This window comes from Danio rerio, chromosome 4 (genome assembly GCF_049306965.1).
Source record: "Danio rerio strain Tuebingen ecotype United States chromosome 4, GRCz12tu, whole genome shotgun sequence".
NCBI classification, from domain to species: domain Eukaryota; kingdom Metazoa; phylum Chordata; class Actinopteri; order Cypriniformes; family Danionidae; genus Danio; species Danio rerio.
Window position 1 is genome coordinate 52,394,940 of NC_133179.1, and position 26,104 is coordinate 52,421,043.

The window sequence follows — 26,104 nt, forward strand, 5'->3', positions numbered from 1 at the left end:
TATTATTTGTAGTCTGCAGACTACATACATGTTTGCTTGATGTGTGTGAAGAGAGAGTTGTCTGCTGATACTGTCACTTTTCATATGCTTTGAATGGATATAATAATGTTTATAATTTTTTTAAGAACGAGATTTTGCACACGTGGTTGTAAAGGTTTTTGAGTATATGAACCAATTATCCACTGTGGCTTATAAACATTTATTATAACAGTATGTATTATTATGTATACTTATTTATAAAAAAAAAAAACACACATCAATACCCTGATTTTCCCTAAATGTACACATATGTCTTGCTAACATTGTTTTTTTTATTAACATTACAAAACACAAAAAAGTTCTGATTATTTCTACCTTGAACTACCGCAATCAGAATTACTGCATGCATTTCAGTGTCTTACTTTCCCCATATATTTGAATATGCATGCCTCTGTTCCCAACAACTTCCTGCTTACATAAAAACCTATTGCTTTCGTTAGTGTTCTTATTTATTATTAGGGGCCAAGCACCGTAGGTGCGTAGGCACCTATTGGATCCGTTAGCGTTCCTATTATTATTCTTCCGTTTCTTCCGCCAGATTTGAATGGCAGCCCATATAGGCGTATGCGGGAAAGTTGTAAAATTTGCAAAATGATAGAGGACAGTATTAACATTAATCAGACCAAATATGAAGTCTTAAAATTAAACTCTCTAGCACCACCACTTGTCCAAACTTTCATGTATGTTTATCATGATAACTTTTGAACCAAATGGGCTACAATCAAAATTCTTTTTTCCTCTAATTCCTTGGCTCAGTCCGATTAAAACCCTATGATGTCTTTTTCCGTCATGTGAACAAAAGCTCTTTATGAAATTTCTGTTGTTCATTTGAAGTCACCAAGATGGAGGACAGAGTCTGCTTTAGTAGGGCTCTTCAACTTCTTGCTAAAAACGGTCTTTTAAATTGGATTATTTAAATTATTAGTGTTAATCACACTATTCATACATATAGAATGAAAATCCAAAAGAAAATGTAAGAGTCAGTCTGAAGAGATTAACTATGATATCAAAGCCATCTTCTTCTGCTTGTTTACTAATTTAGTATCATATTAGTTATGTGTGAGAAATAAATAATATACATAAATTAAACCACTGAAGCTTCAACAATAATGACTTTAAAACTTGTTTAAAAGCATTATTTACAATGTGAATGTTTGATTGATAGCAGTACTTAAAAACCCACAGACATCAACAATTAGTCTTTGAATCTCAATAATGGTGACAAACAAAAAAAAAACTCTACTGAAATATTACCTCCCAAACACAACACAAAATAAATACAAAGAAAGAGATTGTAACAACATAAAGCTGCATAATGTATTTATGATGCAATGCATGCTGGGAGCTGCTGGAGATTTATTGCATGACACTCTAATTATTAATAGCCTGAGTTATTTCACCTTTATGTAACTCTAGAATTTTAACACTTCACTCTGAATTACCACAACACTTAAAAATTGAACACCAATGAATTTGCTGTGCACCTTGTGCTTCAAAAGCATTTCACCAGTAGCGCATCATCCGCTCATCCACCGTCACCTCTAGATCCTGATGAGCTGGAGCTGGCTGCCACTGCAGGAAGAGGCCTGTCCTTGAAAAATCACGAAAAATGAAAAAATCTTGAAAAATCACGAAAAATGAAAAAATCTTGAAAAATGAAAAAATCTTGAAAAATGAAAAAATCTTGAAAAATGAAAAAATCTTGAAAAATCACGAAAAATGAAAAAATCTTGAAAGATCAAGAAAAATCCCGAAAATGATAAATTTTTTTTAAAAATCACAATGAAATTTTTTTGAAAAATAACAAAAAATGAAATTTTTTTGAAAAATGGCAAAAAATAATTTTTTTTGAAAAATCGCAAAAAATCACATAAAATCAAAAAAATGAAATTTTTTTAAAAAATCGCAAAAATGAAATTTTTTTGAAAAATCGCAAAAAATGAAATTTTTTTGAAAAATGGCAAAAAATAATTTTTTTTTGAAAAATCGCAAAAAATCACATAAAATCAAAAAAATGAAATTTTTTTAAAAAATCGCAAAAATGAAATTTTTTTGAAAAATCGCAAAAAATGAAAATTTTTTGAAAAATCACAAAAAATCACAAAAAAATGAAATTTTTTGAAAAATCGCAAAAAATGAAAATTTTTTGAAAAATCACAAAAAATGAACATTTTTTGAAAAATCGCAAAAATGAAAATTTTTTGAAAAATGGCAAAAAATAATTTTTTTTGAAAAATCGCAAAAAATCACATAAAATCAAAAAAATGAAATTTTTTTAAAAAATCGCAAAAATGAAATTTTTTTGAAAAATCGCAAAAAATGAAATTTTTTTGAAAAATGGCAAAAAATAATTTTTTTTTGAAAAATCGCAAAAAATCACATAAAATCAAAAAAATGAAATTTTTTTAAAAAATCGCAAAAATGAAATTTTTTTGAAAAATCGCAAAAAATGAAAATTTTTTGAAAAATCACAAAAAATCACAAAAAAATGAAAATTTTTTGAAAAATCGCAAAAAATGAAAATTTTTTGAAAAATCACAAAAAATGAACATTTTTTGAAAAATCGCAAAAATGAAAATTTTTTGAAAAATCACAAAAAATGAACATTTTTTGAAAAATCGCAAAACATCACAACAAATGAAAATTTTTTGAAAAATCGCAAAAAATCACAAAAAATGAAAAATTTTCAAAAAATAGCAAAAAATGAAATTTTTTTGAAAAATCGCAAAAAATCACAAAAGATGAAAATTTTTTGAAAAATCGCAAAAAATGAAAATTTTTTGAAAAATCGCAAAAATCACAAAAAATGAAAATTTTTCAATCGCAAAAAATGAAAATTTTTTGAAAAATCACGAAAAATGAAAAAATCTTGAAAGATCAAGAAAAATCCCGAAAATGATAAAAATTTTTTAAAAATCACAATGAAATTTTTTTGAAAAATAACAAAAAATGAAATTTTTTTGAAAAATGGCAAAAAATAATTTTTTTTTGAAAAATCGCAAAAAATCACATAAAATCAAAAAAAAATCGCAAAAAATGAAAATTTTTTGAAAAATCACAAAAAATCACAAAAAAATGAAAATTTTTTGAAAAATCGCAAAAAATGAAAAATTTTTGAAAAATCACAAAAAATGAACATTTTTTGAAAAATCGCAAAAATGAAAATTTTTTGAAAAATCACAAAAAATGAACATTTTTTGAAAAATCGCAAAACATCACAACAAATGAAAATTTTTTGAAAAATCGCAAAAAATCACGAAAAATCGCAAAAATCACAAAAAATGAAAATTTTTCAAACAATCGCAAAAAATGAACATTTTTTGAAAAATCACGAAAAATGAAAAAATCTTGAAAGATCAAGAAAAATCCTGAAAATGCTAAAATTTTTTGAAAAATCACAATGAAAATTTTTTGAAAAATAACAAAAAATGAAAATTTTTTAAAAAATCGCAAAAAATGAAAATTTTTTGAAAAATCGCAAAAAATCACATAAAATCAAAAAAATGAAAATTTTTTGAAAAATCGCAAAAATGAAATTTTTTTGAAAAATCGCAAAAAATGAAAATTTTTTGAAAAATCGCAAAAAATCACAAAAAATGAAAATTTTTTGAAAAATCGCAAAAAATCACAAAAATGAAAATTTTTTGAAAAATCGCAAACAATGAAAAATTTTTGAAAAATCACAAAAAATGAAAATTGTTTGAAAAATCGCAAAAAATCACAAAAAATGAAAAATTTTTTAAAAATCGCAAACAATGAAAATTTTTTGAAAAATCGCAAAAAATCGCAAAAATTGAAAAATCGCAAAAAATCACAAAAAATGAAAATTGTTTGAAAAATCGCAAAAAATGAAATTTCTTTGAAAAATCACAAAAAATTAATTTTTTTGGAAAAATCGCAAAAAATTAAATTTTTTTGAAAAATCGAAAAAAATCGCAAAAAATGATTTTTTTTTAAAAATCGCAAAAAATCACAAAAAATTAAACATTTTTGAAAAATCACAAAAAAATAATTTTTTTTGAAAAATCACAAAATTTTTTTTTTGAAAAATCGCAAATAATCACAAAAATGAAAATTTTTTGAAAAATAACAAAAAATGAAATTTTTTGAAAAATCACAAAAATCCCAAAAAATTATTTTTTTTGAAACATCACAAAAAATGAATTTTTTTGAAAAATCGCAAAAAATGATTTTTTTTAAATAACAATTTTTATTAGAAAAATCACAAAAAATGATTTTTTTTAAAAATAACAAAAAATTTAAATTTTTTGAAATATCACAAAAAATCCCAAAAAATGAATTTTTTTGTAAAAATAACGAAAAATTATTTTTACTTTTCTTATATAAGTATTCTTACTTTTTTATAAAAACTTTTTTTTATTGTTGTTTTTAGTATGTGCCACCTGGGTTGCCTTTGATGCAGTTCCTTTTAAGTTGGCTGTGCAGCACAATCCAGTGTGACCTTCAAAAGCTAGGTTCATACCCTTAGGTCAAAAAGACATGACAATGGAAAACTCTTCAGAGAAGCTGTTTTGTCATTAGGTGTACGCACCAGATCGTCTGAATGCAGTATGGTATAGGGATCCTAAAGTGCTGTTTTCTGAGTTACAAGAACTTCCTAAACCGTACAACAGATATGGCAAATGCTAGTATTGGCCTAATGAATAAGGCATCACTCTTTGAAGTTGGGGATTGTGGATTCAAGTCCTGTTTGGGTTGTGTTTGTTAGGTTACATTTAAGTTGTGTGAAAAAATCCTGACTTGTCTACTCAAAGCTTAGGTGTGATGATCTGAGGGCAATAGTTAGCTTCGAATTCTCAGACTTGCTGCACACTTCAATTAGGATTCATCCAATCTTGCTTGAATCTCACTGTCATGTTACAAACCTAAAAGGTTCCGCTAAGCTCTGGGAACGGAGATCTTGACTTCAAGTACCCCGTGGCTCTCAATTGACGGTCTCATGTTAGGTGGATGATGATGAAATGCGAGCAAGAAAATAGCTGCAGAAAGGTTGTGATTTCAAGTTAATGAGAGTGACCTTGACTGGAATTCGAAACTCTCAAGACCAGTCACACTATACACTAGAACCATACCCCAGAACCGATGAGACACGAATGTGAATGATTGCAGAAAGAAAATGTTTGGCCATTAGTTCTTATTTGATAGAATGCAAACTGTCATCGAGATCCTAAAGTGCAGTTTTCCATGCGGTAGCATCTTGTTGAAGGCATACAAGAGATCCTTGATAGAAGATTGGTGACATGGCCCAGTGGCCTAATAGATAAGGCATCAGCCTTCGGAGCTGGGGATTGTGGGTTCAAGTCCCACCTGGGTCGTTCTTGAAAATCTCCCTTTAACTTGAGATCAGTGTTTGGTGGATGAAACACAGTAGCTGTGAAAACCTTCTTGAGATGTGTTTGCGTGTCATTAACTTCCTTCATTGGCATTCCATACTACCTGTTATGACTAAAAGGGTAACGAGATACCTAACGCAAATGACCATTTTGAAGCCTGCATGGTGCCTACAGAGAAGAGACTGTGTACAAACACAAAGATGATGCTTACATATTAAGCTGGTATGTTGTTCAAGATCCATAAACAATTCTAACCACCAAATCATTCCAGCTCCTTTTTTGTCTGTATTATTGTACAGGTTAGACTAATTTGGCGAAATATTTGACTGCATATCAAACGATTGAAACGATATAACTAGAGAAATCTCCAATGTGCATTTGAGTGAGAGAGTGCTTCTCACTGAACAGCCCAGCAGTGATGACGTAAGCGTGCCGAAGCCCGTTTGTGGTGTGAGCGCGGGCCGTCGGGGGAGACGGAAGGGGGGACAAGCGTGCTTTGGCCTGGTTTGAGGCAACTGTACCTAGTGTGAGTACGGCCTTAGAGTCTGGATGATTATGTTTAAAACCTCACCGGTACCCTGGACCCTGCTCCTCTTGAATAAGCTCAAACCCAAAACCCTGAGATTAAGAGTCTCATGCTCTACAGACTGAGATGGCTGGGCTGGTGAGGAGCTTATTCAAGAGCTAGACACCGTTTACATCAATACCTTCCCTACCCTGGAGAATCTTCTGCTAAATCCTGATTTCATCTTGTAACGCTGGACAGAATGTCGCTTGACGTGCGTTCCGAGTTGTGAGTGATTTACATGTTAAGTCAATGCAAACGCGCATATAGACATCCTGCGGCACGCTACGCGCGAATGGTGCGGCGCGAATGACGCAAATTGATCGTTTTGCGCGAATCGAAAATCTGAACTCAGTGATTGTGACGTAGAACCTGTTGATGGTGTCCCGGGGGAAAACCTCCGAGCAACAATCAACCACCAACCTTTCAGATAGCAGGCAAACGTGCTAACCAATTGAGCCAAAGAGACTTAGTGAAAGGTCACCTATAGTGGTAGAAACACTAAACTTTGTCTCAAAAGGTCTGTTATATAACCCTAATGTAAGTTTGCTCAGAGAGACAGAAAGGTAACAGAAGCACCCAACATGGAGCTCGAACACATGACCCTGATATTAAGAGTCTCATGCTCTACCGACTGAGCTAGCCAGGCTGGTAAGAAACTTTTTCAAGAACTAGTCACCGTTTACATCAATACCTTCCCTAACTGTGACAATGTTCTGCAAAATCCTGATTTCATCTTGTAATGCTGGACAGAATGTGGCCCAGGATCTATGCCAAGTGCACGTGTTAGCAGTTGCAAGGCAGCAAAATGCCTAATTCGTCCCTGGGTGGGCTTGAACCAAACCACCAACCTTTCAGAAAACAGCCGAACACGCTAACCGATTGCGCCACAGAGACTAAGTAAAAAGTCACCTACAGTGGTAGAAACGCTGAACTTTGTCTCAAAAGGTCTGTTATATGAACCTAATGAAAGTTTGCTGAGAGAGAGATAGAAAGGTAACAGAAAAGCCCAACATGGGACTCAAACCTTTGAACTTGAGATTAAGAGTCTAATGCTCTATCCACTGAGCTAGCCGAGTTGATGAGGAGCTCTTTTAAGAGCTGAACACCATTTACAGTAATACCTTCCCTACCCGTGATCTTACTGCTAGAGCTTGGAGAAGGGGTATAGGTGTGTGTGGATTTCGGTCATACACTTTACATCTCCAGGCAGAAAAAAAATCCTCAATAGGTTTGAGGAATGGAGAATATGGAGGGGGAGATAAACAACTAAAAAACATGGGTGGGCAGTAAACCAGTTATGAACCAGATGAGCTGATTTCTAAATTGCAATTCTTTGTGAAAGGTGTTTACCTATATGATGAGTTAGTATGCAAAATAGGACAACTGACTTTACAATTGTGAATGACAGTGTGTTCTTTGTGAAAACAAAAGATTTCTGCATGAAAATTGTTCAAAATGCAAAGAATTGTGTGTAGTGTTTTAAAAAAAAAGTGTGTTTGAACCTGCAATTTGAGTGTAAAGCAGGAATTGTGCTTGTAGTTTAGCAGAATGCGTTCAGGGGTTTGGTGCATCAGTTACATGTAGTAGTCATTGTGTCTGTAGTACAAGTAATTGTGTGTAAACAAATGGAAAAAACTGTAATTAATAGGTCACCAATAGCTTTAGCTTGAGGCTGTGTTCAAAATGACATCAATGTTTTCAAAGTGCACTGCTAAGGGAGCACAATTGTAAACATGACGATTGCTAAAATTGAACTGCAAAAATAATTTGAAAGCAAATTACACTTAAGGGAGATGATCTTAATGTTTTTTTTATTTGAATTTAAACTTTAAATGTTAGAATGTTCTAAATGAATATGGCATAGGGGGATAACTGGCAATAGAACACAGCCAGGAACTATGTTTCTACAGCTCCAGAGTTGTAGTTGTGAGTGCTTAAGTTTGCGACGTAGTTTGCGAATGTTCGGTGGAGCAATGGATTTGGGAAATGGCAAATCAACAAACTATGCTTATAACTACGGTACTTGCGACCTTAGTTGGCTAACGATGGTTTTGGTCGGCTAACTTCATGTTAAATAATTGTCTTTAGGAATTTGCAGTTAAAATGTAAAATTCGATAAAGCAAGTTTTAATTGTAATTGTTGACATGTTAGTTGAGACATGTTATTGGTTGTTATTGCCTATAATTTAAATTGTTACAACTGTAAAAGCATTTTGTATTGCATTATTATTACTAAATGCAAATTAAAACTAAATGCTATAGCTTAAAGCAGGGGTCACCAATCTCGGTCCTGGAGGGCCAATGTCCCTTCTGAGTTGAGCTCCAACTTGCCTCAACATACCTGCCTGGGTATTTCATGTATACCTTGTAAAACCTTGATTAGCTTGTTCAGGTGTGTTTGATTAGGGTTGGAGCTAAAATCTGCAGGACACCGGCCCTCCAGGAACAAGTTTGGTGACTCCTGGCTTAAAAGGATAGTTCTCTCAGACAGCAACTTTACAGGGCAACACTATGCTGACAAACTGGCATTCTCAGAAAAAAGGCCTCTGTGTAAGCCACAACGCCCTTACAAAACAGCAGACAACTGTAAGGGCTCAAACGAAATTTGAACCTGTGATTTCTCACGGCATGAACGAGAATCATACTCCTAGACAACCAAGCCACTATGCAAAGGAATGTTTTATGTGCCGACACTATCTGATGGCAAACTGGATTTCTTTGAAAGATGTTTTTATGAAAGCCATAATGCCCTGTAAAACAACAGAGAAACTGCAAGGGCTAATCCAGGATTTGAAACAGGGACTTCTCACACCCTAAGCAAGAATCATACCCCTAGACCAACAAACCACAAAAGCTTGAATATTTCACAAGACATCAGAAGCAGCAGAAGGTCAGAAATCCTTATTTAACAATTGAGTCAGAACATACCTTCAAAAGCTTTAGCGTTGAAGCAGGGCTTTTGCTTCATTTGGACGCCTTAAGCGTGAATCATGCCCCTAGATCAACAAGCTACTGCAAAACAGTCACTTTACATGGCAACACTATCTGCTGACAAAGCGGCATTCTCTGAAAAAAGGCCTCTGTGTAAGCCACAACACCCTTACAAAACAGCAGACAACTGTAAGGGCTCAACCTAAATTTGAACGTGGGATTTCTCACGGCATGCTGGAGAATCATACTCCTAGACCAGCAAGCCACTATGCAAGGAATGTTTTATGTGGCGACACTATCTTCTGACAAACTGGAATTCTTCGAAAGACATTTTTATGAAAGACATAATGCCCTGTAAAACACAGGACACTTGCAAGGGCTCGTCCGGGAATTAAACCCGGGACCTCGCCAGCCGAAGCGAGAATCATACCCCTAGACCAACAAGCCATTGCAAAACAGCAACTTTATATGGCAACACTATCTGTTGACAAACTTGCATTCTCAGAAAAAAGGCCTCTGTGTAAGCCACAACGACCTTACAATACAGCACACAACTGTAAGGGCTCAACCAAAATTTGAATCTGGGATTTCTCATGGCATGAACGAAAAATCATACTCCTAGAACATCAAGCCACTATGCAAAGGAATGTTTTATGTGGCGACACTATCTGCTGACAAACTGGAATTCTTCGAAAGACAGTTATATGAAAGAGATATTGCCCTGTAAAAGGTAGTACACCTGCAAGGGCTCGTCCGGGATTTGAACCCAGGACCTCTCGCACCCGAAGCGAGAATCATACCCCTAGACCAACGAGCCACTGCATAACAGCCGCTGCAAATATCTTTATATGGCAACACTATCTGCTGACCAACCGACATTCTCAGAAAAAAGGCCTCAGTAAGCCACAACGCCCTTACAAAACAGCAGACAACTGTAAGGGCTCAACCGAAATTTGAATCTGGGATTTCTCATGGCATGAACGAAAAATCATACTCCTAGACCAGCAAGCCACTATGCAAAGGAATGTTTTATGTGGCGACACTATCTGCTGACAAACTGGAATTCTTCGAAAGACAATTTTATGAAAGAGATAATGCCCTGTAAAAGGTAGTACACCTGCAAGGGCTTGTCCGGGATTTGAACCCGGGACCTCTCGCACCCGAAGCAAGAATCATACCCCTAGACCAACAACCACTAAATTAATACAATTTCACATGCCGTTCGAAGCATCAGATAGTCATAAATCTTTCTCTAACGAATCAAGGACACCCTAATCGAGAATCATACCCCTAGACCAACGAGCCACTGCAAAACAGCCAATGCAAATATCTTTATATGGCAACAATATCTGCTGACAAACCGGCATTCTCAGAAAAAAGGCCTCTGTGTAAGCCACAATGCCCTTACAAAACAGCAGACAACTGTAAGAGCGCAACCGAAATTTGAATGTGGGATTTCTCAACGCATGAACGAGAATCATACTCCTAGACAACCAAGCCACTATGCAAAGGAATGTTTTATGTGCCGACACTACCTGCTGACAAACAGGAATTCTTCGAAAAACGTTTTTTATGAAAGCCATAATGCCGTGTAACGCAACAGAGAAATTGCAAGGGCTCGTCCTGGACTTGAACCCGGGACCTCTCGCACCCTAAGCGAGAATAATACCCCTAGACCAACAAGCCACAAAAGCTTGAATATTTCACAAGACATCAGAAGCAGCAGAATGTCAGAAATCCTTATTTAACAATTGAGTCAGAACATACCTTCAAAAGCTTTAGCATTGAAGCAGGGCTTTTGCTTCATTTGGACGCCTTAAGCGTGAATCATGCCCCTAGATCAACGAGCTACTGCAAAACAGTCACTTTACATGGCAACACTATCTGCTGACAAAGCGGCATTCTCAGAAAAAAGGCCTCTGTGTAAGCCACAACACCCTTACAAAACAGCAAACAACTGTAAGGGCTCAACCTAAATTAGAACGTGGGATTTCTCACGGCATGCTTGAGAATCATACTCCTAGACTAGCAAGCCACTATGCAAGGAATGTTTTATGTGGCGACACTACCTGCTGACAAACTGGAATTCTTCAAAAGACATTTTTATGAAAGACATAATGCCCTGTAAAACACAGGACACTTGCAAGGGCTCGTCCGGGATTTAAACCCGGGACCTCGCCAGCCGAAGCGAGAATCATACCCCTAGACCAACGAGCCATTGCAAAACAGCAACTTTATATGGCAACACTATCTGTTGACAAACTGGCATTCTCAGAAAAAAGGCCTCTGTGTAAGCCACAACGACCTTACAATACAGCACACAACTGTAAGGGCTCAACCAAAATTTGAATCTGGGATTTCTCATGGCATGAACGAAAAATCATACTCCTAGAACATCAAGCCACTATGCAAAGGAATGTTTTATGTGGCGACACTATCTGCTGACAAACTGGAATTCTTCGAAAGACGGTTATATGAAAGAGATATTGCCCTGTAAATGGTAGTACACCTGCAAGGGCTCATCCGGGATTTAAACCCAGGACCTCTCGCTCCCGAAGCGAGAATCATACCCCTAGACCAACGAGCCACTGCAAAACAGCCGCTGCAAATAACTTTATATGGCAACACTATCTGCTGACCAACCGACATTCTCAGAAAAAAAGGCCTCAGTAAGCCACAACGCCCTTACAAAACAGCAGACAACTGTAAGAGCTAAACCAAAATTTGAATGTGGGATTTCTCATGGCATGAACGAGAATCATACTCCTCGACAACCAAGCCACTATGCAAAGGAATGTTTTATGTGCCGACATTATCTGCTGACAAACTGGAATTCTTTGAAAGACGTTTTTAAGAAAGCCATAATGCCCTGTAAAACAACAGAGAAACTGCACGGGCTCGTCCAGGATTTAAGCCCGGGACCTCTCACACCCTAAGCAAGAATCATACCCCTAGACCACAAGCCACAAAGGCTTGAAGTTGTCACAAGACATAAGAAGCAACAGATGGTCAGAAATCCTTATCTAACAAACATTGAAGCAGGGCTTTTGTTTCATTTGGACCCAGAACGGTACCTCTCGCACCTTATGCGAGAATCAAGCCCCTAGACCAACGAGGCACTGCAAAACAGCCATTTTACATGGCAACACTATCTGCTGACAAACCGGCATTCTCAGAAAAAAGGCCTCTGTGTAAGCCACAACAACCTTACAAAACAGCAGACAACTGTAAGGGCTCAACCGAAATTTGAATCTGGGATTTCTCATGGCATGAACGAAAAATCATACTCCTAGACAAGCAAGCCACTATGCAAAGGAATGTTTTATGTGCCGACACTATCTGCTGACAAACAGGAATTCTTCGAAAAACGTTTTTTATGAAAGCCATATTGCCGTGTAACGGAACAAAGAAACTGCAAGGGCTCGTCCGGGATTTGAACCCGGGACCTCTCGCACCCTAAGCGAGAATCATACCCCTAGACCAACGAGCCACAAAAGCTTGAATATTTTACAAGACATTAGAAGCAACAGATGGTCAGAAATCCTTATCTATCAAACATTGAAGCAGGGCTTTTGCTTCATTTGGACCTGGGACTTCTGCAATGGTTCGTCCAGGATTTGAAAACAGGACCTCTCGCACCTTATGCGAGAATCAAGCCCCTAGACCAACGAACTACTGCAAATCAACCACTTTACATGGCAACAGTATCTGCTGACAAACCGGCATTCTCAGAAAAAAAGTCCTCTGTGTAAGCCACAACGCCCTTATAAAACAGCAGACAACTGTAAGTGCTCAACTGAAATTTGAATCTGGGATTTCTCACGGCATGAACGAGAATGATACTTCTAGACAGCCAAGCCACTATGCAAAGGAATGTTTTATGTGCCGACATAATCTGCTGACAAACTGGAATTCTTCGAAAAACGTTTTTATGAAAACCATAATGCCCTGTAAAACACAGGACACCTGCAAGGGCTTATCTGGAATTAGAACCTGGGACCTCTTGTACCCGAAGTATGAATCATACCCCTAGACCAACGAGCCACTAAATTAAGAGAATTTCACATGGCGTCAGAAGCATCAGATTGTCAGAAATCTTTCTCTAACGAATCAAGGGGCAGCCTTAGCGAGAATCATACCCCTAGACCAACGAGCCACTGCAAAACAGCAACTTTATATGGCAACACTATCTGCTGACCAACCGGCATTCTCAGAAAAAAAGGCCTCTGTGTAAGCCACAACGCCCTTACAAAACAGCAGACAACTGTAAGGGCTCAACCGAAATTTGAATGTGGGATTTCTCACGGCATGAACGAGAATCATACTCCTCGACAACCAAGCCACTATGCAAAGGAATGTTTTATGTGCCGACACTATCTGCTGACAAACTGGAATTCTTTGAAAAACGTTTTTATGAAAGACATAATGCCTTGTAAAACAGAGAAACTGCAAGGGCTCATCCGGAATTGCAAACCAGGACCTTTCGCACCATAAGCAAGAATCATACCCCTAGACCAACGAGCCAATAAAATCTGATGTCTTCACATGGTATCAGAAGCAGACGGTCAGAAATCTTGCTCTAATGATTGAGTCAGTACATACCTTCAAAAGCTCAAGCATTGAAGCAGGGCTTGTGCTTCACTTGGACCCGGGACTTCTACTGCCCAAAAAAAGAGTCGCAGCCCCTTTTTTGCTTATAAATTGTTGTTGTTTTTATTCAGTAGCTTCAGTGAGGTAAATAGATCTTATCCATTTCACAGATTAAAGCTGCATGGCAAAACCACACATAACATTATGTAAGTGATTAGTGGAGGAGGATGGTGATAGCATCAAATAGCTATCTCAGCGCATAGAATCAGAACCACTCACTAATTTGTGTGATTGAAATAGGTCTCATTCATTTCACTGATATGAAGCTGCAAGGAAAGAAGGAAAAGGTTCCATCGAGATTTGAACTCAGATCACTGGATTCAAAGTCCCGAGTGCTAACCATTATACCATGGAATCAAAACTTTTGCAAGATGATATCTGATGCTTGCAAACTGGCGTTGAAACAGGCCTCTGTGAACACCATGATGTCCCTCAAAACAACAGACACTTTCAAGGGCTTTTCTGGGATTTGAACCTGTGAGCCCTTGCACCTAAAGCAAGAATCATACCCCTAGACCAGGGCTATTCAATTGGCGGCCTGCAGACTGAAGCCGGACCCCAAGGCAGTTTGTTTCGACCTTCCAAATAGTGTGACCAAGACATCAAAAATAAATTTAGTTCATTCGAAAAACGGACGCTATACTTATGAAGTGACGTGCGTCTTTACAGCGCGAGCTGCAGTTAAAGGCTGCACAGAGCATGAGTCACCATAAGTGAGTGGTGCGGACAGCCGAAAACATTTGAATTTTGTAGGAAATGCCTTTTGTACAATGCACTGTAATCATTAATAGAGATGCAAAGATTAGCTGATTTCACTATTAACTGTTCTTTTTATTCGTCACAGTTAATTAATCCTAAAGGCTTCTTTAAGCCGCATTTCTGTTGCAAAGAAAAATTATGACAAGTTGCCAACTGTGCGCTAGTTTAAAGTTCCAAGTATGTACGAGGCTACTACGCACACATGCTGCAGCGTCCGTTCCCAGATCACGTCTTTTCCGCTTGCAAGTTTGCTATTTCTGAAGCGCCTCAGTTGGGCCTGAACAGGAGAGAAACCGCAGAAACAATTTGCGCGCACAAGTGGAGCAACGCGCTTGCCTTTGTCCGGGCGCACGCAGTAGAAAACATCTCACGGTGAGAGTTGTGCATGCCTTTCAGTGCAATGTAAAAAAAAGATATGTTAGACGAGTCATTATTAAAATTATTATGTACGCATCAACCCAGATGATAACAACAGTTAATTTAAATAGCTACTTCCCTAATATAAAGCTTGATGTTCTAATTTACATTAGACGTGATAACCGTGAAAACACGACTATTATTCAGACTATAATCCTACAACCAAATCTATAATGTTGCATCACTAATTGTTATGCTGCTCAAAACATAACATATGAATGTGTCTGAATGTAGAAGAAGCCTTCTTCAGCAATGCACTGCTTTTGTTGTGCGAAATACAACATTGTGAATGTTTGTTTAAAAAAAAAAAAAAAGTCAATTGGACAATGCAGTTGTTTTAAAATACAATATATTAACATTTTAATGTAGGAAAAGCCAACGTGGGTGTCTTTATGAGTACAAATACAGCATATGGGCACTTATATACAGTTGTGTCATCACATCAAGAACTGGCCTCCATGACAAACAAATTGAAAAGCCCTGCCCCAGACCAACGAGCCACTGCAAAACAGCAACTTTATATGGCAACATTATCTGCTAACAAACCGGCATTCTCAGAAAAAGGCCTCTGTGTAAGCCACAATGCCCTTACAAAACAACAGACAACGGTAAGGGCTCAATTGATGGCTGGGTGGCTGTTAGGGCACAATGGATATCCATTAAAAACATGCCTGATTACTCCATATATCATGCCTACAACAGTGAGTGAAGTGTTTATTAATCCAAAACACACGTAAGCATTTGGCATACTAAAAATGCACTTCAGGGATTTGGACAAGTCAGGGGGAGCATTACTGTAGAGCCCTCAGAAGGTCAGAGCATTCTTTGTGGCATGTTGTGTGTTGCTTAACATTGCCATATGTCATGGATGTCTCTTGGACATAAATAAGGAACGTTTACAGGACTTTACAAGGTGTGAAGCTGAATTGCATGTGCTGAAGCCAATTAATCCAAATACTCAAGAAGCAGCAGGTGAGGAGAGATCAGCTGCCAGAAGAGCTGCTTCTTTATGTGTATGCATCTAATTATCTTTTATATTACAATCTACAATCAAAAATGTTTGGCCTTCTTCCTCCTCCTTGCAGTCGCAAAGCTCCATAGCAGGATGGGCAACGGTAGTGTCCAGGAGCAGCAGAAGTGTGGCTGATCTGGTGGAAAGAGAAGGTATGGTGGATGAAGAAGGTGTTTCAGAAGTTGCAGGTATTATGCGCTCAACTGCCTCAGTGAGACTTTCCACACTATCGGTGATGTGTCCAAATGGCAGTAGCAACATCTCCAAGCAGCTTTAATGAGTGTTCAAGCAGTTAGCATGAGTGCTAGGAATGGGTGGTTCTCCTGGTTGATATTTCTACGTCAAGCTCTGGGTCTCGCCTCTCCTCTCAACCTTGATGGTTGTTCGATGTTCTCTTCTCCTCCCTCTATAACCTCATCCTGCTCCTGCCTACTTGGCTAGTCTGCTGAATCATCAGCCAGCGGAGTGGCATAAAATGTAGTTAATTCACTTTTTGATTATTACTGAAAAAATAAAATTATTTAAATAAAAATTATTCATAAGAACATTGAATGCTTTGTACAAAAATGTTGTTTTGTTTATTTTGATTCATTAACAATGCAATACACTGTACGCCCAACTCTAAATATATATATATATATATATATATATATGTACAGTAGAAGTCAGAATTATTAGCCCCCCTGAATTATTAAACCGCTTGTTTATTTTCTCCCGAATTTCTGTTTTACTAGATAATTTTCAAGACACTTCTATACAGCTTAAAGCAGGAGTCACCAATCTCGGTCCTGGAGGGCCGGTGTCCCTGTAGGGTTTAGCTCCAACTTGTCTCAACACACCTGCCTGGATGTTTTAAGCATACCTAGTAAGACCTTGATTAGTTTGTTCAGGTGTGTTTGATTAGAGTTGGAAATAAAATCTGTAGGGCACCGGACCTCCAGGAACAAGTTGGTTGACCCCTGACTTAAAGTGACATTTAAAGGCTTAATTTAGTTAATTAGGTTAACTAGGCAGGTTAGGGTAATTAGACAAGTTATTGTATAACGATGGTTTGTTCTGTAGATTATCGAGAAGAAATATAGCTTAAAGGGGCGAATCATTTTGTCCCTAAAATGGTGATTAAAAAATTAAAAACTGCTTTTATTCTAGCCAAAATAAAACAAATATTTTCAAACCAAAGCCATAACTAAGAGAATAAGCACAACTCTGTAAGACCATGTGCAGAGCGTATTTTTCGGTCCCTTAAATAGCAAAAGTGGATTTGGAAATGCCCTTAATGCGTTTGCACCATATGCTTTTAGACTTTGTGCCTAGATCGTTAAAATAGCAATGTAATTACAATATTACTGTGTAAATGTTATTAAAATGTGCTATATATGTTAACCCTTTAGGACCTGCAATAAAACAATTCCGCTAAGGTATATCTTAGTATTTTTACATGCTGTGCTGTCATTCTTTTGAGTATTTTTTAAATGCCATATAGCAATAAAATCCTTACATCCCCAACTTGAACTGTATGTATATCATTAATCCATATTAACTAGTTAAATAGTTTAAAAGTGCAACAAACCACAAATTTGTTAATTTTTTTATTTTATTTTACTATATGCAGAAATAACACAAATGTCAACCTCAAACTTGTCAATGTAAAAAAACATGCATAAAACACTTTGAAACCCTATGCAACTGATTTGGACGAATTAAATCAATTTGTTAATGAGATAAACTTTTTTTATAAACCGTGTAGACAGAACAATTTGATTGATAAACAAAAAAAGTTTAATAACTTAATCAACACTATTGTAAAATGTACACAATTTATCACAATTTGTCATAAAGAGGGGCATTCAGTGGTGAATGGATGTTCATTTGTGGGGTAAAAAGAGATTAATATTTTACTTTTAAGAGCCATGTTGATTGAGATACACATAAATAAATTAATTAAGGACACTCTTGTGTAAAAAAAAAAAAAAAAAATTAACAAGTAAAACATAAATAAATAATTAAACATACTGAAAGCCACTGCTACAAATAAACAGCCTAGCTATAAGTCTTATGACAATTTCGGTCGAGAATAACCCAGAGGGGCACTTGGCATGCCTCGCACATGATTGGGGTGCATTTCCAACAAAGCCTGCATTTCCTGCGCCCTTCTGTGGCTTTTTTAGAGACAACTGCACCAGAAATGGTAACAGGTAAGTGATGGTAGCTCTCCCATGCTGGTTGCAAGGACACCCCAAACAGCTCCGCTGCTATCTGCTTTTGAAAGTCCTGGTGTGTCATGGGCTGCTCTTCTTTGCTGCTACACAGTTGCTTGTGCGGCAAGTAGCAGTTTGTGACAGCAATGTCAATGAAATGATGTAGCACAGTCATGTACCACATTCTGCTTTTTTTGATGAGTAATAGTAACCAATCAGCTGATCTGAAAGGTCAACTCCCCCATGAAGTGATTGTAATCTTTCATAGCTGCAGAAACTGAAATCTCAACATGCTTATACCCACTGGTGGATTTACACATTCTTTTCATGGTGTCCCCCATGTATGCAGTGTGCAAAGTAGTGCACACACTCACCTCTCATGTGTCCATCCATTTTGTGAAAAGGAGGGTCCCCTGCTGGATCCACCTTACAGAACCCAGTGGTGACTTCTTTGACTTCCTTCATCTCCTCTAGATCCTCTTCCTTTACAGGTCGTTGCCCTCATGTAAGGTTCAATATTAATCTTTTGAGAAATATAATTCCTTATAGTATTTCGGCGAAAAACTTGTATTTCCTCCAATTTATGACGTATCTTTTCAGTGTTGGGATCTTTGATTTTAAATATACTCCTCTCTGCCTGTCGTTTCCCTATTCTCCATGCCAGAAGCTTTTTTGCTTTTGGACTATTTTCATAAAATTTCTGTTTTAAAAATGGAAGTTTTAATTGTACTTGCTCATCGAATATTTTATTGAGTTCCGCTTTAACTTCTTTGATCTTATTAAAAATATCTGGATCTTCTTTATTACCATATTTAGTCTCTAATTCTTTAAGTTGTATATAATTCCTTATAGTATTTCCTGAAAAGCCTGTTGTATTTCCTCCAATCTATGACATATCTTTTTAGTTTTGGGATCTTTGATTTTAAATATACTCTACTCTGCCTGTTGTTTTCTTATTCTTGCTTTAACTTCTTTGATCTTATTAAAAATATTTTTTCCTTGATCCCCACATTATAAGTTTAACTCGCATAACAGCTTTAGCTGCGTCTTATAGGATACTAGGTGACACCTCTCCATTAACAGTATGTTTTAAATATTCTAATAGTTCTTTTTTTAACATATCCTACACATGTTAAATCATTCAAATGATTAGGGTTAAATCGCCGAAATGTCTTTTTGGGTTTATTGTCCACGTACACTGTTAAATAAGCTCCTGCTTGGTCTGAGATGTCCCTTGTTCCTATTTTACAGTCTTTTATTTTATGTTGATCAGACCTAAAGTATAAAGATAAATTCTAGAATGATACATGTGGGCGGTAGAAAAGAAAGTACATTATTTTTTAAGAGGGTATATGTCTCTCCACACATCTATTATGCCTAATTCTTTCATTATATATATTATTTGTCTAGTTACTTGACTAATTTGCTTATCAGAAGACGAGTCCAATTTAGGCTGAAGTTGTACATTCCAGTCTCCCCCACAGATCAACGTACCTGAGGCCATCCCAATTTTTCTAATTTCTTATGTTCTGTATCAGAAAGATGCGTCTCTTGCCAGAAGATTATCTGATGCTTTTCTCTTTTCAATTTAGACACGAGTTTGCTTCTTATAATTACTCTATATTCCTGTTTTTGCAAAAACTATAATCAGATCTTATTGCGAAGATCACGGTGACCAGAATATGAAAAACACAAACATGAATATCTTGAACAACATAAAAAAAAACATAACTTAAAAGGTCTCCAAACCTTGAAGTCTTAAATAACTTTTTAATGTGAGCGTAAAGCCTTCATTCTCTAAAGGGCCCCTCCTTGCTGTGCCTATTGCACAAAAATGTTAACGAATATATTCAGCGCTCATATCTGGCAATATTATATTCTTTTATTTCTGGCTAGGTTTTCAAGTTAAATATTTCTACTAATTACAGCAAGGGATTTTAAGTGTATAGATTAGAATCCCTTTATGTCTTCCTACCAGTATGTTACTTAACGACTTGAGTCTTGGTGGGCTTTAATCGTTCATCTTGTGACGTTGGTCAGTTCGGTTAAATACCATTTTTCCTTAAAACGATTTAAATGTCCATCATTGGTGAATCAAGTAAAGAAGTTTTTCCAGCCTCTCAGAGTTCTTTGTTAGGATCTGTCAGGTTTTATCGTTCTTTCAAACAGAGCTAGTGTTGTCTCTTTGAAATTTACGTAGTTTTTCCCAGATCTTCACTTGATGTTTTTCCTTACTTTTCTTCGAGGTCACTCCAACCTTTTGCCAAAGTCTTTGTTTTTCTTTCCCAGAGATTCCTATAATAGTTTCATCTTCGCTGTTTATCAGTCCTTGTTCTTTCAGTTCTCTTAAAGCCCCGTCATCGAAATGTACATGACTGCCCCGTTTTCGAGAAAGATTCTAAGTTTCGCCGGCTTATTAGTACAAAAGCCCATCTTTTCTGTTGGATCCTAGGTGGGCAGTCTTTGAAAAAAATCTTTTTTTTTTGTTCCAGTATATTACTTTCTTCCTCCATGCAGAGCGGAGGACCGGGTCCTTCGTTTTGTATTCCAGGATGAATACCACCACTGATCTAGGGTGGCATCAGCGGGTGGTTTTGGTCCGAGTGTCTGGTGAAAATGTTGGATTTTAAGGTCCAATTCGTTGAGTGACAGCTCCGTTTTGATAATAGTTTCCACCAAGTCTTGGATATTATTGCCTATGCTTCTTTCTGGGATTCTAAAGATCTGAATATTATTTCGACGAGAGCGTGTTTATAGACTTAACAGTTACTTTTGTATGTTTTCTATTATCTTAGCAACATTCTCCTCCAATTCTCCAACTCGCTGCTCCACTTCATTGATGTTTTTTGCTGTTGCGTTTAGGTCCGTGATGAGGCCATCCAGTTTTTTTATTTCTTGCTTAAATTTAATAAAAGTTACTTGCTTAAATCTGGTTAAATCAGATTTAAATCCATCTGGAAAGCTTTGATGTCCGTAGTTGACAGGCTATCACCTATCCCGTCCGTGTCGGATTTTTCATATGTTGAGTTCTCGTTTTTTTTTTTTTTTTTTCAAGTTTCAATAGTGATTTTGTCCTAGCCTTTTTGCTTTTGCCCCCCTTCATATGGTTTAGGTTATTAATAATGTAAAAAGGAGGATTAATATCAGTGTGTATGGGAGCTCTCTTTCTATGCTCCTACACGTATCGACACCATACCGGAAACCATCACATGTGTTTCTTAAGCTCCCCCGAATGAATGAAACTCTGTACACACTGATCATGACTACGGTTTCTTTCCAGTGTGAATCCTCTGGTGCCGTTTCAATTCTGCAGCTGTAATAAAAGTCTTCTCACACTCCAAGCACATATACTCTCTCACATCAGTGTGGATCCTCATGTGTTTAATAAGGTATGATGATTGGTTAAAATTCTTCCCACACTGAGGGCAGGTGAATGGTTTCACTCCAGTGTGGATCCACATGTGTAGATTAAGGTATGATGATTGGCTGAAACTCTTCCCACAATGAGTGCATGTGAATGGTTTTTCTCCGGTGTGGATCTTCATGTGTCTATAAAGCGATGATAATTTGCTGAAACTATTCCCACACTGAGTGCATGTGAATGGTTTCTCTCCAGTGTGGATCCTCATGTGTTGATTAAGGGATGATGATCGGCTGAAACTTTTCCCACACTGAGTGCAAGTAAATGGTTTCTCTCCAGTGTGGATCCTCATGTGCTTATTAAGGGATGATGATTGGCTGAAACTCTTCCCACACTGAGTGCATGTGAATGGTTTCTCTCCAGTGTGAATCATCATGTGAGTCTTTAGTTTGCTTTTGCTTGTCAAACTCTTTCCACACTGAGTGCAGGTGACACAACTCTTGTCTCTCACGTTGAAAATACCATCAGTCTCTAAATGAGTTCTGTCCTCAATTTTGACATGATGTTCCTCTTCTTTACTCTCCTCATAGTCTTTAATTAGGTCTGAAATTAAAAAAAAAGTTTAGTTTTTAGTAAATCATTCAAACTCTCATCAAAAGCTGAAGTAAAAAAGCACTAGTACATTGGCAACACAAACCTTAATTTTGATGCACATTGTAAAAACATAGCAGATCATATTTAGATTGATCTTGTCATATTAACCTCCTGGTGTCCATTACACACATACACTTTTAAGTGAATTCTTATTTGATTGATCCCAGATTATTTTTGGTCATATTGATGAGACATCAAATTGAAAGCTGTAAAGGGACAGTTTTTTTTTTTTTTGTATATATGCATAATCACAACAAAACAACATGTTTTTGTAAAACTTGTAAAGCAGATGGGTAATACTTTTTCATTCTGTGCCTGACAGGTAAACCTGTTTGAAAAAAACAGCTTAATCTCTGTGAATATTTGCCTCACATACATGAGACATATCTGCATAAAGCCTTAAATTCGCACCTTTAAATGACAAATGTTCTCTGGTTTAGTAATTTGCAATGCAGAATTCTAACACTTAATGATTTCAGATAATCAAACAAATGTACATATTAGTAAAAGATACCACAATTAAACACATTGTGCAGTTTTTAAATGAAGGTTTTTATTAAAAGGATAACAAAATACTGAACTACACAGGCTTGTGTGAAAATGTTTTCCCCCATTAAAACCTAACTTCACACTAACTTCAAGTTCTCTTGCCACACCCAGACCTGGGGCCTCATGTATCAACGCTGCGTATGCACAAAAACTTTGCGTACGCCAGGTTTCACGCTCAGAATGGCTCACGTTTGGATTTACTAACAATGAACTGAACGTGGGAATGTGCGCAGCTTCACGGCAGCTTTCTGGCAGGCGTACGCACATTTTTTGTGCGTGTCTGTTTTATTTCCATTGGCGACTCCTAGAGGCAGTTGTGTTAAATTCCTGTCTACAAAGTGTCTGAGCCTTGCAATGGCAGCTGTATGAGACGGGTTCATCTAGCAGGTATATAAGGTTCATACCATACAGTTGACCAGCAAACATTAAAGCACAATTTGCAGCAGTCGCCTGTTTTCCCAATGTAATCTGAGCTATCTACCGCACACTCATTGCTATAAAGACACTATCTGAAGATGAATTTGCATGCGTGAATCAGAAACATTTCCATTCAATAAATGTGCAAATAAAATATGATGCACAAACTTATTGATAATTCCTACTTGTCTTTCTCGTGATAAATAGTGGGCAAAATCTGATATGTAGCGGGGAAAAAAAGAAGAAAGAGTTCGTCAGACGCTGGATTCGAGCCGAGTTTAAGCTCAAACGTGTCAATACATGATCACATGTGTCTTATGAGGTGCACCACTGAGACTGCTAAGAGTACAGCAACATTTTACAGATATAAACCACACTATTTCTTTTTTTTAATTCACTCAGTGCGATGTTCAGTCCCAACTGTGTTAATCGCATCAGCTAAACTCTCCCACTCTTATTTTTTTCTTTTGTTGTTAATTCCGGAGAACAAACTTGCAAATAACACCGCATTTCTCCGGTCTACCTCCGAAAGCAGCACCTCCAATTCACATTCTGTTCAAAGTTTCTCTTTTTGCTTGATTTTGCCATTGCTTTTTCGTTGGGTTTTGCCATTAGCATAGTCATTAGCATATTCATATGGGGGAGGAGGCAGGGAGGGGTTTTGTGCTCGTGCATGTTGCGCTCAGTTTCACGTTCATTCGGATGTACAAAAGAATATGCGTGAGATTCGGCGTACGCAGTGTTTCATACATCTGAATTTTTTTCTGCGTATGCACATTTACAGCTTTGTGCGTACGCAATGTTTTAGTAAGATTTCCACACAAGTCTTCGTACATGAGGCCCCTGATTACTACCAAACATGTTTGCAATCTAGAAATCACCTAAATAGACCTGTCTGACAAAGTGAAGTAGACTAAAAGTGCCTCAAAAGCTAGACATCATGTCAAAAACTAAAGACATTTAAACACAAATAAGAAAGAAAATACTTGTGTCACAAGTAAAATAAAAAGAGTGAACTCAAATGCAGAAAAACAAGTCTTTATTGAGGAGTGAGTCCTGGAAAAAACAGATGTCAAAGTAAACACCCGGTTGGGTGAGCGCTAAGGAAATTCCGTGGGAAAAAACAACCAGACATTCACTCACTATTGGTCCTGGACACAAATACAGGGTGAGTAACAAAATAATATGTACACAAACAATCGATAACATACTGACAAACATGAAGGGAAGTGATGTGGTATAAACAGGAAAAAAGGGAAACGAGAGCTTCTGTGACTGCAAATAAAAGCCGATGACGAGAGAAAATCTGTAACTCAGAACAGGAGGAGAGAGCAAAAGCTTGAGGTACAGTGACAGTACCCCCTCCCTCAAGAACACCCCCTGGCATTCCCTTAAGACTCACTATGGACCTGATGACTTTTTAATTAATTTATTTATTTTTTGCTCCGTCCTGCGCTTTTTTTTTTTAAACACAACTAATTGTCCCTTAAATGAGCACACACAGTTACTAAAGTAGTCAAATGCTTCATTATAGATCTGTGCATTCTTACATTAACACCTCTGTTATCAAACAAAACACAATAAGAGATTCATTTGCTGCTCTTCACTAAATAACTGTAGTACCTTTAATCAATATGCAAATACAATCAAAAGTGAAGTAGATTTTATAGCTTTATTTAATTTCTGTACAGGCCATTGATTTTAAAAGGCTAAACCTATTATTTTATTGCCAGTATTTTCTAATGTTTGCTATGTATTCTATCATTTGAAGCTATTTGTTGTTATTATTCAAAAGCAGGTAATGATTCGCACTCAATTGCTTCGTACTGTTTTTATTTTTACTTATTCCTACATTTTACAGGTGATAACAGACAAACAGACGTTTCGGCACAAAGCCTTCCTCAGTGTGTGACTCAATTCTCTAACTCCACCCTTTTATTCCATAGTTAATCACAATGTGCAATTAGTTAAACCGTCACTCATTTCATTATCCATTAATCACACAATAACTTATAATCTTCACAGCAATGACAATAAACAATCTTCCCATTTCCGACCTCACTCTACAGAGATAAAGTGTATCAACCATTATCATTGATCAGGTGTACATCAATACAATAAAATTCTAACAGTTGACATTAAAAGTTTTCTACATTTGACAATTACCCAAAGATTAAAAATCACAAGTCTTACCTTCACCTCTACCCATATAACCAATTATACAGGAGACATTTACCCTCATATTCAAAAACAATTTGTGAAACATACGAAAATACCTACATTCAAACACCATTACTACATAGGAAAACAGCATATCATTATATTTTTTAACAATTTACATTACAGTATATCAATGATCAATTACTCGAAAAATACCTTTTCCTTCCAAAACAATCTCGCAAGAAAACAGCACATCAAACATCACGTTTCAGACCTCTCCTTTTCATTACAATATCATGGTCAATTACTAGCAAAATACATTTACCTTCAATAACATTACAAAACAAAACAGCACATCAAATATCATCAAGTTTATCAATATTTTCATTTTCATTACAGTACATCATCAACCTCTCGAAAAAATACCTTTATCCACAAAAAACATTTCACAAAAAACCAAACCAGACAGCATGTCAATTATCACAGTGTTAACCAATAGTTTCTGTTTCACTTCAATATATCATGATCAAGCACATGAAAATTACCCTTACCTCCTAAAATATTATTTCACAAGAAACCTATCAATTAACATTATTCTCCCATTATTATCTTTATTCCGAAGTTCACAAATATTTAAAAAAAAAAAAAAATCATTTTTTGATTTTTGTAAACAACTTTAACATTCAAGATTTACAATTCCTAATATCGATTAAATAGTAGATTTGTTAAAGAAACGCAGAAAGATCCAGCTCCTCATTCATTCCTTTTGGTGCAGGTGACTTTAATTCATGAATCCAGAACGCTTCTCTTTGTAATAATCTTTTATTTAAATTACCTCCTCTATGTGACTTCTTTTGAATAATAGTAACGATAAGATTAACGCACCAAACCAAAGAAGTAACTAAAAAAACCGCAAGCGCGCAGGACAAACTTCAGTAAGCTATTTGTTGTCCCATATTTTTTTACATCTCAACGTTGACAGATTAGTTATAATGTCAGCTAATGTTATGGAAGGGCATACCTCGATCATTACTT

General features: G+C 36.5%; 1 long non-coding RNA gene and 4 other non-coding genes across 5 annotated transcripts in view; 2 read left to right on the forward strand and 3 right to left on the reverse strand.

Annotated features, from left to right (window-relative positions):
- The window catches only part of LOC141381964 (uncharacterized), a 1,176,553-nt gene that overhangs the window by 187,927 nt on the left and 962,522 nt on the right, over window positions 1-26,104 (forward strand). The gene's annotated exons all lie outside the window — the stretch shown is intronic.
- On the forward strand, window positions 5,303-5,375 carry trnar-ucg (transfer RNA arginine (anticodon UCG)). Its single transcript has one exon. It is a non-coding gene; the product is annotated as a tRNA-Arg (tRNA).
- On the reverse strand, window positions 9,638-9,709 carry trnap-cgg (transfer RNA proline (anticodon CGG)). Its single transcript has one exon. It is a non-coding gene; the product is annotated as a tRNA-Pro (tRNA).
- Window positions 11,408-11,479, reverse strand: trnap-cgg (transfer RNA proline (anticodon CGG)). Its single transcript has one exon. It is a non-coding gene; the product is annotated as a tRNA-Pro (tRNA).
- On the reverse strand, window positions 12,311-12,382 carry trnap-agg (transfer RNA proline (anticodon AGG)). Its single transcript has one exon. It is a non-coding gene; the product is annotated as a tRNA-Pro (tRNA).